Raw genomic sequence first — 10,023 nt, forward strand, 5'->3', positions numbered from 1 at the left:
TATTGAATACTAACTTCTAAAGCCTGCCTGCTTTCTTGTTTGATTAAAGTCAAGATGTCTTTCTATTCGGCCTAATATGAAATTTATAAGCATTTTATATATCAAGGAAAGTAAACTTATTGGGCGGTAATTTTTCAAGTCTTTTGTGTCTCCCTTTTTGGGAATTAATATTACGATAAAGTTTTTCCAAGCTGTAGGTATAAAAAATTCTTGCAGACATTTGATGTAGAGCTCTGCCAGTCTTACTACTATGAAATCTCCCCCATCTATTAATAAATCAATTGTTAAGTCATCTTCTGCTGCTGCTTTGCCTCTTTTCATGCTTTTTGATGATTGCTTTACTTTTTCTGTTCTAATATTTGGTACCGGTTCAGATGTTTAAGTATTTCTATTGGTGATTTTTTTTTTTCTAATACTATTGTATAGGATTGTATAGAAATCATCTGCAATTTTTATCGATCTATCTTTAGTGTGGATATATACATTTTCATCCCTTAAAGCAAGCATCTGTTGGCAACCTGTTCCAAGTCTGCTTTTCATCAATTTGTTGCTTCTTCCTTTCTTTAGTATTTCCTCAATTTGGTTGTACTTACGAGTATCTGAGTGTTTAGTTTATCTATTGTTTTGAATCATCATCATCATATCCTCCTACGCCTATTGATGTAAAGGGACTTGGTTGGATTTTGCAAGTCGTCTCTATCTTGAGCTTTTAATTCAAAACGTCTCCACTCATCATCTCCCATTTCACGCTTCATAGTTCTCAGCCATGCAGGCCTGGGTCTTCCAACTCTTCTAATGACGTGTGGAGCCAATTAAACGTTTCTTGAACTAATCTCTTTTGGGGAGTGCGAAGAGCAAGTCCAAAAGATCTCCACTTACCCCTCACCATGGTCTCATCCACATATGGCACTCAGATAATCTCTCTTATTGTTGTATTCCTAATCCTGTCCTGCCATTTAACATCCAATGCTGTTCTTACTGCTTTGTTCTCAAATATACTAAATCTGTTGGTGATTGTTTCATTGTCATACCACGACCCATGTCCATACAGTAACCCAGACTCAATAAACTGATATATAGTCTGATTTTTTATATGTAATTTCAGGCGATTTTATTTCCAATTTTTACTTAACCTAGCCATTTTCATGTTTGATTTTATTAATCTTTCATTAATCTACAATTCGATTGACCCTGTATTGGAGATCATAGTTCCTAAATAATTGAATGATTCTACCTCATTAATGCTTTCTCCTTCCAATATTCATCTCCGTTCTCACCATCTCTGTCTTTCTTCTATTTATCTTAAGCCCAACCTCGTGTGATATTTCATGCATTCTGGTAAACAGCATCATCTACATACTCTAGGTCAGCAAATTTCCTATAACCAATACAGTCCAATCCTTCTCCACTATCTCAAACCATTCTACACATTACAAAATCGATGAGGAGGATAAAAAACCATAGGAGACAGCATATTCCCATAAGTACTCCGGTGTTCACTGGAAATTCATTTGATAGGACTCCACTGACATTAACTTTGCACTTGCTATGCTCATGAACAGAGTTAATCAAATTTAAATATTTAAGAGGAATTCCGTAATAATGTAGGACTCCACAAAATTGACCGGGGCACTCTATCAAAGGCTTTTTCACAGTCCACAAATGCCATCAAAAGTGGATTTCTATATTCTACGCATAGTTGTAAAACATGTCTTAAAATTAAAATTTAGTCAGTACATCTTCTACTTTTCTAAATCCTGGTTGTTCATCTCTGAGATTTTCATCAATCTTTCTCCCTAGTCTCGTTAGAATAAGCATATTATATATTTTTATGACAACTGACGTAAATCTTAAGCCTCTGTAATTATTGCAATCAGTCAGGTCTCCCTTTTTTGCCATTTTCACCAACACTCCTAACTCCCAATCATTTGGTTTTGCCTCTTTATGCCACATTCTACAAATTAATCTTGCAAGTATTCTGCCGTCGGCAACTGCTGTATCATGAAAAATATAGTAAAATATGGTTCTTGAGCAACCATTTGTGAGACCATCATATAGAGAGCTGATTCTCTCTTATTTTAATGGTTATGTCCATGAAACTTATCCACTATATTAAGCATTATAAGAGGATGTGTCAAGAAGACACTATATATCTTGGATATTCCCTCTGTTATTTAATTCTTTGTGAATTTCATGGCTCAATATGGGAGGGGGTCATAGCAAATGGCTGGACGGGAAACACATGTAGGTGTCTTTCCTATTCTATAGCTTACCCTATCCAAGCTAAATATAATAAATGTTATTATGTTGAAATCTGAGGATTTCACAGAAAACTCATTTGTTTTTCTTTTCTTTACAGGAGGAGCACCCCTAGTGCGGAAACAACTTTGTAGGGTCCGAAGCAAGGACTTCTACGGACATGGCGTGTGTAGGTCTCACGCCCGCTGTTCTGTCACCAAAGGGGCCCTCAAGTACTGGGACCCAGAGGTATGTACTGTGTGTGACAAGTTGGTTAAGGAGGCTTTTGATGATCAAAAGTCTGCGGAGTCTAGGGATGCAGCTAGGATTACGCTGCGAAAATGGGTAAGAGGTTTTCAAAAGAATACCTCGGGCCCATACCTTCCTAATGTTAGGATGAGGTACTGTCTCTTCCCCGGAGCTCATGACGATTCCGTCATTCCCCAGACTAAGCCTTCAATCCCTTTGGTGCAGATCCAGGTTCAGAAGCCTGGAGACCCTGACGTGGCGGATGCTTTGGAAAGTGTCCACCTAGACGACAATATGTCTGTCGTTTCCGAGGAGACCGAGAAGAATCTCCTCGTGGAAGAGTCAGAACAGGAGGCAGTTGTCCCTCCTACTAGCGAGGTTGAGAACGCTGAAGCAGTGTCGGTTCCTTCAGCAGCTGCAGCTGCGGCTGAATCTCCACATCAACCTCTTCGCAACCGCCTCACTTGGAGGCAATTACGTCCACTCTGCAATCTCTGATGTTGATGGTATATGACTTGCAGAAGCGTTCTACCGAGAAAGAGACTACTTTCCGGTCAGAAATTGAACAGCTAGTTTCCTCGCGCATAGCCCCGAAGAAACTAAATGTGAAGGACCTTCCAGTGTTCTCCGACGTTAACCCGTGGAGGTATGCGGAGCACATGCCTATGTCAGCAGGCAAGATTTTCCTCTCGGAGAAACTGGGTACCGTTCCAGTGGAGGAAGTCGAGTTCTGGCCCAGCAGAGCGTCCTACCTGGATTGTTATGTCCGGCTCAGAACTGAACCGGCATCAAAAGAAGAGACGGAGCCCAAGGAAGTAATTGTCCTTGAGCTCGCTAAAGCACAAGCTATGTTTTCAGCAAAACTAAAAGAGAGGGCATTCACTAGCTCAAAGGTGCCGGCTTTAAGCAAAAAACATCCGTCGTTCATTGCTGACCCTCAACGTGCTTTTCCCTTTATGGATAAAGGGTTTAAAGCAGCTCTGAAGGCCGTAAGGCAGGAAACCCCTGCCCCACGCTGGAAGAGAGCAAGCCTTTCTCCCTTGCTTTCCCTTCAGATAACAAAGACTGGAAGGATGTTCATGTTACCTTCTCAGTCGGGAAGCTGGAGGCCGATATCGTTGGACGTCAGTTCAACGAGGACCTCCCAAAGCTGTCAGAGTTTCTCCTGAAGAGAGAACATGAGACGAAGGAACGCTTGGCAGCGTCCATGTCTCTACAAACAGGGATAGAAACGATGGCTAGCATTCCTGATACCCCAGATATGTATATGGTTTTTGCCAAGGCTCACTTGGCTACAGTAACGAAGGACCTATACAACTTTATCAGATCCAGGACGGCTTGTAGGGAGTTCGTGTTTGCTTCCGCTTCTGTAAAACATGAACCTAGGAAGCTGATAGCTTTTAATATCTGGGGAAAAGACCTCTTTCCTAGTGACGTAGTTAAGGAGGTCGTAGACAAGGCTGCTTCGGAGAATAGGAATCTCCTCTCTAAATGGGGCTTGTTCTCCAAGAGAAAGTCTTCCGCTGATGGGGGTCCCCAGCCGAAGAATAAGTCGATGCGGCCTCGCTTGTCTTCTCGGCCAAGACAGCAACAGCGTCCCGTGGCCACGGTGTCCCAGACAGTGGCACAACCCACCACCACCTTTCAACTGGTGCCCCAAACACTGGCGACTCAGTCGCCAGTCTTTACCCCAGCTTACGAAAGGCAGTCGGCTTCTTCTAAGCCAAAGTCTAGAGGCTCCTTTCGGGGCTCATCTAGGCGCCTTTCAGAGGAAGAGGCAACAAAGGTGGTCGTGGCCAAGGTGGAAAGTCCTCCACCCAGCACTCAAAGTGAGATGCTGCCGGTAGGAGGGAGACTTCTACACTTCCAGGATCAGTGGACCTTCGATCCTTGGGCCCACAGCCTGATCAAGATAGGACTGGGGTGGGGTTGGAACTCAACTCCACCAAGCTTTCTTCAATTCTTCCAACCTTCAACCCCAGTTCTGGAAGAATACGTTCAAGAACTACTGGACAAGAGAGTCATAAGGAAAGCAAAGTCCATCAAATTCCAAGGAAGGCTATTCTGTGTTCCGAAGAAGGATTCGGAAAAGCTCAGAGTCATTCTGGACTTATCACCACTCAACAAGTTCATTGTGAACTACAAGTTTAGAATGCTGACGCTTCAGCACATAAGGACCCTTCTGCCCAAAAGGGCATTTACAGTCTCCATAGACATGACGGACGCGTACTGGCATGTGCCAATCAACCGTCAGGTTTCCCCCTACCTAGGGTTCAAGCTCCAGAAAAGAAAATACGTTTTCAGAGCCATGCCCTTCGGTCTGAATATTGCACCGAGAATATTCACAAAGCTTGCGAATGCAGTTGTTTGACAACTACGCCTCAAAGGGGTTCAGGTGATGGCCTACCTGGACGACTGGCTGGTGTGGGCAGCATCCAAAGAAGAATGCATGCAAGCCTCCAGAAAAGTGATCCAATTCCTAGAGTACCTAGGATTCAAGATAAACCTGAAAAAGTCTCGGCTGTCTCCAGCTCAAAAGTTCCAGTGGTTGGGAATTCACTGGAACTTACAGTCACATTGCCTCTCCTTGCCAAAAGCAAAGAGAAAGGAGATAGCAGGGGCCGTCAAAAGTCTGCTTCAATCCCGAAGGATTTCAAGAAGACAACAGGAGAGTGTTGGGGTCTCTCCAGTTTGCCTCTTTGACGGACCCACTTTTGAGAGCACAATTAAAAAATGCATCAGGGATCTGGAGAAAATACAATTACAACGATCGAAGAGATCTACTAAGACCGTTACCAAATCGTCTGCGATCGATTCTCAAGCCATGGTTGGAAACAAAGAACTTAAGAAGGAGAGTATCCTTGCAACCACCTCCTCCGGCAGTCACCGTCCACACGGATGCTTCAAAGGAGGGAAGGGGGGTCATTCTCATCTTCGGAAAGTGCAAGGAACTTGGTCTCCCCTCTTCAAAACCTTCCACATCAACTATCTGGAAGCCATGGCAGTGTTTCTTTCCCTGAAGAAACTGAAACTTCGCCGCTCAATCCACGTTCGTCTGGTCCTAGACAGCGAAGTGGTTATGAGATGCATAAATCGTCAAGGTTCAAGATCGCCTCAGTTGAATCAGGTGATAATAGCCATCCTTCATCTGTCCAAGAAGATGAAATGGCACTTATCAGCAGTCCACCTTCAAGGATTCCGCAATGTGACGGTGGACGCTCTATCCAGGTTCAACCCGATAGAGTCCGAATGGTCCCTAGACGCAGGATCATTCTCTTTCATATTGAGCAAAGTCCCAGGATTGCAAGTAGATCTCTTAGCAACGAGCGACAACAAGAAGTTGGCCCGGTACGTAGCCCCGTACAAGGATCCTCTACCAGAAGTGACGGACGCGATGTCTCTAGATTGGAACAGATGGTCCAGGATTTACCTGTTCCCACCAACCAACCTACTGTTGAAAGCCCTCGACAAATTGAGATCCTTTCGGGGGAGGGCAGCGATAGTGGCCCACAAGTGGCCAGGTAGTGTCTGGTTTCCATTGATATATAACAGAACTACGCCTGAAGCTGATCCCGTTGTCGGAACCAGTTCTGACTCAGCTAGTACAGAATACGACTGTCTACGCTTCATCAGAGAAAACCCAGAACCTTCATCTCATGATTTTCTCACCTTAGCGGTCAAGAAAAGGTTTGGGATTTCTGAAGACAGTATTAATTTCTTAGAAGAATATAAGTCAAAGTCAACAAGAAGACAATACAAATCTTCCTGGAAGAAATGGGTGGCCTTTGCTAAGGCGAAGAAACCTCAAGAGATTTCTACGGATTTTTGCCTGTCCTTTTTCATCCATCTTCACGGACAAGGGCTAGCGGCTAATACAATCACGACATGTAAATCTGCCTTAGCAAGACCAATTCTATATGTCTTCCAAGTGGATTTTTCAAGCGAAATCTTCAACAAGATTCCGAAAGCCTGCACAAAACTTCGGCCTGCAGCCCCTCCAAAGCCTATTTCATGGTCTTTGGATAAGGTTCTTCATCTGGCCTCGACCTTGAACACTGAAGATTGCTCGCTGAAAGACTTGACTCAGAAAGTGATATTTTTATTTGCACTAGCCTCAGGAGCCAGAGTTAGTGAAATAGTGGCCCTCTCGAGGGATGATGGCCACATTCAGTTTACACCGAACGGAGAACTAAATCTCTTTCCGGATCCGACGTTTCTCGCCAAGAATGAGCTACCCACTAAGAGATGGGGTCCCTGGAGAATCTGCCCTCTGAAGGAAGAAGCATCCCTCTGCCCAGTGGAATGCCTAAAGGTTTATCTTCGTAGAACTTCAGACTTTAAGGGAGGTCAGCTTTTTAGGGGAGAAACTTCTGGTTCGACGTTATCCTTGAAACAGATAAGGGCGAAAATCACTTACTTTATTCGCAGAGCGGATCCTGACAGTACACCCGCAGGTCATGATCCGAGAAAGGTTGCCTCGTCTCTTAACTTCTTTCAGAATATGTCATTTGATAACCTGCGTGCTTATACTGGTTGGAAGTCTTCCAGAGTCTTTTTTAAGCACTATGCGAAGCAATTACAAGAAATCAAATTTCATGTGGTGGCTGCAGGCAGTGTAATAAAGCCTGTAGTTTGATTACTGCGAAGGACAGTGCACTAATTGGGACTGTTAGTGATGGGTGTGCATGATAGACTTAGGTATATCATGATATTTTTTAGTGTTGATATGAACATTATAAACTGTCTTCCATAGTTAAGTGAACTTAAGCATAATATTTTGACATGAGTGCCAGCATGTTTATGCATAATGTCTTTTATTAATAACATATATATTGAAATTTTCTAATTTCACGGAGTGGCAACTTTTTCTCTTTCAGGTGAAATTTATTCATTTTGTTATTATTGTTATGCTTGTTATGTCTATGTCTAGCATAAATATATTACTTAATCATAACTTCTGTGTTTCTTGTAAATAAATTATAGAAAGAATCTTTGCGTCTCTCTCGCCTTAAGATTATTAGATTATATGTAGAGCATCCTTGATCCTCATATGGACCTTGTGGGACAAAGTCTCCCTTACCATGCAAACAGGTAAGTTTGGTTGTGCTATGTTTGTTTACTGTATTACGTTTCCTACGTGAACATAAACTCGTCTGCCTGATCCAGACCTGGGAGGTACAGTACTCTATTCAGAACTCTAGTACAAACTACGCTTTACGTATATACTACATGATATACTTTCTGCTTGCTTATTGTTCTTTGAACTCACAATCTCGGGTTTTTTCCTAAGAGTCTATACAGACTTTTCCCTGTAGGGGGCAGGAAGAGCTGGCATATGGTATGCTCAGTTGGTTGATGTATTGTGGTAACATCAAGTGTCTTTGGTCTTTATGACTGGTTAGGAAATAGTCAATTCGAGATAACGGCACTATTAAATCCACAGATACATTAATGCTCTGGTAAACTTCCATCAGCACGACATGTCCTAAGCCAAAAAACGGATTTTGAGCGAAGCGAAAAATCTATTTCTGGGTGAAAGAGCCATGTCGTCCTGATGGACCCACCCTCCTTTGGTAAAAGGATGTTAATCCCTCCCTTTTGGTACTGTATCTGTAATACTTACAAACTACGGAGAATGGTTTGGTGGCGCCGTACGGTGGCGATTGGCCGAACTATTTACAGTACGTTAGGAGAGTCGTGTTGTTTTACCTCTTTAACGACTCTCTTATTTTTCTTGCCACTTTCCCTCTCGAAGTGAAAGGCTATTCGGGGTATAAATAGCTATGAGATGTGTCAAGATACGTCCTCCTTACGCGATATCCCTTGGAGAAATTTAAGGGATACTCGCTCCAGGAGTTAGAATTCTGGGTACCTTCGGTAAATTCTCTGGGATATATCACTGTAGTCACATATAACTTAGGAAGCTACTAATGAAGGAACTTCCATCAGGACGACATGGCTCTTTCACCCAAGAATAGATTTTTCGCTTCGCTCAAGATCCGTTATATACATATATATATATATATATACATATATATATATATATATATATATATATATATATATATATATATATATATTGTATATATGTATATATATATATATATATATATATATATATACTGTATATATGTATATATACATATATATATATATATATATATATATATATATATATATATATATATATATATATATATATATATATGTATATATATACTGTATATATTGTCTTAATCCAAGGTGCCCTTACCAATACCCTTAGAGTGTGTTTCTCTTAAGGCCAAGATATACAAACTATATTTCCTAAATTCATTCTCCAATGGCTGTAACTTCCCAATCAGATTCATGGTTCTAACATTCCAATTATCAAATTTCAATTTTTCTTTAGTATTTATAAACCGGGAGATTCTTAGCACCCCGTTACACCCGGGACTGGAGACTTTTCTGTCATCTTCTCTTTCCATTGACCATCTAAATTCATAGGGGATTAATTGGCTAGATTCATCAAAGGATACCTAGTTCCTTGATAAGCGCATTGCCTATCTAAGCTAAGTGACCTCTGCCGGTCCTTACTAATTCCAGTAAGATCATCCGCCAGGCGTCAAAAGCAGAAGCCGAACAGTCATCTTGTCTATCGCCTTAAACCCAATCCGTCACACTGCTGCCAGTGACTTCTTCGAGAATTAGGGGGGCATTTCCTCCACACCTTAAGTTCTTGTTACTCCACCAGGTTGCTCATCCGCTCATATAACCATTGGCAAACGTGGATTGCTAAAATATACCGCCCAGCACGGTAATATACTGCCTAGCACGGTAAATACCGCTGATCCTATTTCATCTATCTTGGATTTTACACTCATTTTTCAATCTTTTTTTTTTTTTATTAGGTTTTTGGTCTTTTCTGATAGTTTTCCTTGATCTTGTTTAGGAACTCTCCCACCCATCTCTTGTGCTGATACAAATTTTGTTAAACTACTGTTAATTTCCTCTTCATTTGCTTCCATTTCATCGTGTAGCTTTGAGTAGGCCTACCTATTTTGTATTCCTAACCTAAACTCATCAGATTTTTCTCTTATTACCGGAGTGTTTATTTTCTTCCTGAAAATTATTTTTTCTCTCTCTCTCTCTCTTTCCTTAGATCTAAAAACAATTTGCTGCTCACCATTCTAAGAACGCTTGACTTTAACTTGCTTAACACTGTTACATCTTTAACTAAATTGACTTTTTCAGTAGGAATTAAATCTTTCATTCTTCGTTTCTCCATTTGAGCTTCTCTATATCTACTTTCTTTTCCTTTTTTACATAAGAAGGTGTTCATGATTTTCTTGCAGCAAATTCTACAAGCAAGTCCCCTCTGTCATTTCTTGTGCCTACTATAAATTTACCTACTGCTGATTCTTCTTTCTTATTTTGGACTACTTTATTATTGAAATCACTCAAAACAAATGTAAATTGACTCTTGTGCTTTTTCATAAATATCTCGAGATCTTCGTACAAAGTTTCTATCTCTTCCTCTGTATGGGATGTTGTTTG

This window comes from Palaemon carinicauda, chromosome 15 (genome assembly GCF_036898095.1).
Source record: "Palaemon carinicauda isolate YSFRI2023 chromosome 15, ASM3689809v2, whole genome shotgun sequence".
NCBI classification, from domain to species: domain Eukaryota; kingdom Metazoa; phylum Arthropoda; class Malacostraca; order Decapoda; family Palaemonidae; genus Palaemon; species Palaemon carinicauda.